Source organism: Limulus polyphemus, unplaced genomic scaffold, assembly GCF_000517525.1.
Source record: "Limulus polyphemus unplaced genomic scaffold, Limulus_polyphemus-2.1.2 Scaffold5045, whole genome shotgun sequence".
Classification (NCBI taxonomy): Eukaryota; Metazoa; Arthropoda; class Merostomata; order Xiphosura; family Limulidae; genus Limulus; species Limulus polyphemus.
This window is the reverse complement of record NW_013670655.1, coordinates 4,839-9,563: the sequence shown is the minus strand read 5'-3', so window position 1 is coordinate 9,563 and position 4,725 is coordinate 4,839.

Here is a 4,725-nt window from a genome sequence, read left to right as displayed (position 1 = left end):
CACTGTTTATTGGTAGTTATATAGTCATTACCACTAAACAGTGCCATTGTAACTGATTTTTGACTATACAACTACCACTAAACAGCGTCATCATAACTGATTTCTGACTATACAACTACCACAAAACAGTGGCATCATAACTGATTTTTGACTATACAACTACTACTAAACAATGCCATCATAACTGATTTCTGACTATACAACTACACTAAACAGTGCCATCATAACTGTTTTCTGACTAAATAACTATCAATAAACAGTACCATCACAACTGATTTCTGACCATACAACTACCACTAAACAGTACCATCATAACTGTTTTCTAACCATACAACTACTACTAAACAGTGCCATCATAACTGATTTCTGACCATACAACTACTACCAAACAGTGCCATCATAACTGATTTCTGACCATACAACTACCACTAAACAGTGCCATTATAACTGATTTCTTGTATGGTCAGAAATCAGTTGTGATGGTACTGTTTATTGATAGTTATTTAGTCAGAAAACAGTTATGATGGCATTGTTTAGTGGTAGTTGCATGGTTAGAAAACAGTTATGATGGTACTGTTTAGTGGTAGTTGTATAGTCAGAAAACAGTTATGATGGCACTGTTTAGTGGTAGTTGTATGGTCAGAAATCAGTTATTTTGTCATTGTTTAATGGTAGTTGTATGGTCAGAAAACAGTTATGATGGCACTGTTTAGTGGTAGTTGTATGGTCAGAAATCAGTTTACTTGTCACTGTTTAATGGTAGTTGTATGGTTAGAAATGAGGTAAGTTCAATGTTCTTCATCTATATTGCAAATGTAAAACTATCGAACGAATTTTCTAAATTCATTTTACTATTTCTAAATGAGGTTTTGTAGAGTTAAAGAGCACAATAATCTCTTGGCTTATGTACAAAACAGAAGAGCGAATAAAATAATATGTTATTGTTACAGATACAGCAGTTTAAAGCTGTTCTGTTACCTCAGCTTTCATGTAAAGGTAAAGGGTGTCTCGGTACAATTCAGGTCAGTTCACCATAGCTCCCCTCTTTTCTGATCTTATCTACACCTGTTTTATGTCTCAAGCAATAAAAATTACCTCACAGGCAACGAAGACAAGAGCTAATAACTCTGCAACCAAGCACCTAGCGTACGAGAACAACAAACTATATAATTCAAAAGTATTAAAGTAATAAATGGAAAGTGACGTCGTTCCTAGACTTATGGAAACTTCTTTTATCAGATTTAACATAACAATACATAGCAGTCCTAGTTCGTTAAAGGTTTCCATCATTTTCTTTTTCAAGTTTTTACAATATTTTCCAATTGAACTGTTTTTGTTCTTGCAGTTGTCTTTCACAAATATAAATTCAGGTTTGTCACAAAAATACGATACCCTATAACCCGAGCGCGCTCGAAAGGTGGCCCTTTGTTCTTCAAGGGCAAAGTGAGAAATGTTCAGGTTTTTCATTATTTTTGGTGAGGGTTGATCCTCGATTTCGGGAGTTGGCGATCCGGGTTTGAACCCATAATATACAACAAAATATTTCATGCAGTTTAAGTTGCGGGTGCGATATAAGAGTGACAGTCAATCCCTTAGGGTGAATGGTGGGTGCTACTGATTGTTTGCCTTACCTCTGATGAGTAGTTCAAAATTAGCGTTAGTAACTTTGCCATAAATACAAACTGTCATTATTTGAATAGACGAGAGTCGTGCATATTCGATAAAGCGAACAACTAGTAAACAGTTGTTTAAAAGGTGTAGTTTCTAGCAAACAAAGTACATTGTTGTTGTTATTTTATACATGTTTCGAGCAAAGTGTCTACGCATAGCCATCCCCAATTTTAAAACTGATATATTAAAGGGGCAAAATACAAACAGAACACCATAATAAACGCTCGCAGATAAACTTTTCCGATGTCAAGGTTCTGGATATCATTTGGTTATGGCAAGATTCCACATGATCAAAAACTCGAGTAGCAATCTTTTCTATTACTGCTCAGACAGGTTATTTGGGGACTATGTTCTGCAGGTTAATAACTGCCGCAAGATTCGATCATATTCTACAAACGACAACGAACTTCTTGTAATCAGTCGCGTCTATCAACAAACACTCATTACCATAACACTCATCCAAACTTGTATAACAGTATTTTCATATTACTTGAACCAAATGAGTTCCAGTTGTGCTCCAAAACAATGAAGTATTCACCCCCTCCGAGTCCATAACTAATCAAGTCCTGAACACAAGCTGTATCCAAGTTTTCAGTAAGAGAAAAGTACTGTTGGTTTTTGTGAACTCCGTGTTTAAGAAATATTCTTCAGAACCTCATTACAATTGATCTATTTGTGTTGTGCCCACTAGGGACATCGAAACCCGATTTATGGTATTATAAGCTCTCAGACATATCGCTGAGTAACTGTGTGTGTGAGGGGACAGAGATCTAAAAGAATGTACTGTTATGAATAAGAAAATAATTATTTTTACGATATCTTCTCTGTTTTTATCACACGGTGAGTCATCACTGTTCTTCCTCAGTGTTGGCATCACTTGGAGCAGTGCTTCCCAAACTGTTGTGCCGCGGATGAGTGTCAGGTGCGCCGCACAATTTTTGCAATTATTAGGTCATTTTTATTTAGTAATGTCATTTTGGTATCAATTAAATCAATTTTTAAAATTTGATTTATTTTCTAATTGATACACAGCATAACAGTAATTTCTGCCTGCCTTAGTCAGGGGAGGGGTGGGGGTGCCACTAAACCTGCCATACGGACTTATTTACATGTGCCACAAAAGATTTGGGACGTTAAAAGTGTGCCACGAGCTGAAGAAGTTTGGGAAGCACCGACTTGGAGAATCGTCGTTGTTAAAAATTTCCTTCCACAGAGTTTTTATCATTCAGTGAAACATCCGGGTTATAAATATCTACTCTTAGTACTGTTACTCAGGGAATTGTCACTTTTAAGGTATTGTTCTACGAGACATCATTGTAAGAGATATTCTCTCGTATTTCTGGTATCGCTTAAAACATCATCGCTATTCAACATATCTACACACGAGCAGCATTATTGTAAGAGAGAAATATTATTTTATGATTGTTTTTTTTTCGAAACCACAATCTTGATCAAAATAATATTTTGTTTCTTGGAACTTTTTACATTCAGTTTATTGTTTCGTCTTTCAATCACGACGAATCGGTCCTTGTAAATTGTCGTTCTTCCTCTTCTTTCATTACGTTCATAACCTTTTGGTGTGTTTCTATTTGTACGATATCTTCTTTCATTGCGTTCATAACCTTTTGGTGTGTTTCTATTTGTACGATATTCCATTTTTAATTAAAGAACTAATTTTAGTAGCACGCCCATTTTAACAATGATTACGTTATAAATGAATAGATGTGTGGTAATTCCCGATAATGCAAAGGAGAAATACTTCTCCTCTATCCAGCAAATTACCATGCTAATGATCTGTCTCAGTTTATTTATGCTTCAGGGTAAGATAGGGGTCCTTCGTTGATCTACAAGAGCAAATAGTTTATTTTTTGTAAGCCAAGATGATTTTCCAACAAACTAGAAGACAGCAACATGCATCAAAGTGATCATCGTTTATTTATTGTAAAGAACAAAGTTGTTCAATGGGCTATCTATGCCGTGCTTATCGCCGGGATCGAGCTCCGAATTTATAAGCCCTCAAACAAAATTGGCTAATTACTTAAAACATCTTCAAACGACAGTTAAAAGCACGCATCACTATGATTAAATTACTTTCACCAGAAGGTTTTGAATCGAGACATCATTATGCGAGTCTTCCGAGCATCATGATGATGGATATATATCTCGATCAAATATTTTTATTCCGTACCAGCTTGCACATAATCGAGATGCTTTATTTACTCGGTAATAGTTATCAAAAGATGTTACACGTGGAAATGTTCGTAAGGAGTCAGTGACCCTTTTACATCCTTTTCAGAGTGAAAAAAAATCATTATTCCATAAAACATTTTTACTTTAAAAACCACAATAAAGATCATGTATACAATCACAAAAAATTATCTGTTTTTGACATCTTATTATTTTATTGTCATAATAAATCTTGCTACATTAGAAAGAAGGACTCCGGGCACTGGCTGATTATGAAACGAGCAAGTTTTCTTTATCTTTGTATACGCATATGAAAATGTACTGGAAATCAGTTATATGTAGAACACTGTTAACTTAACACAGGTCTGTACAAGTTATCCAAAAGACTTCCAGACACCACGCACCGCCCAAAAACTACACCAGTGTACTGATAATTACAGAAAAAAGAATTAATGTACACAATGATTTGTTTATCAGCTGTAAAAGAAACTTCATGTAATTCCAGGAACTCGGATCAGAGAACAGACAGGTTAAGGAACACGAAAGAACACACGTACTTAAAATAATCAGATAATTTCACCATACTTAGAAAAATGCCGAAATTGCTTCAATAATGTAAAAAGAAATTTAATTCAAATTGCAAGACATATAAATAATAATAATAAAAGGTATTAATGACGAGGAGGTCAGGAACCCTACAATTTTCCTAAATGTTTACCGAAATTGCTCATTGCATAACATGTTTATGACACTATTAGAAAACAATGTTACGGCTGATAGAAATATTGAGTTGTTCGAATGCATATAAATTTTATTTACAAAAGGTTTGTTTGTTTTTGAGTTTCGCTAGCCGTCCCTAATTTAGCA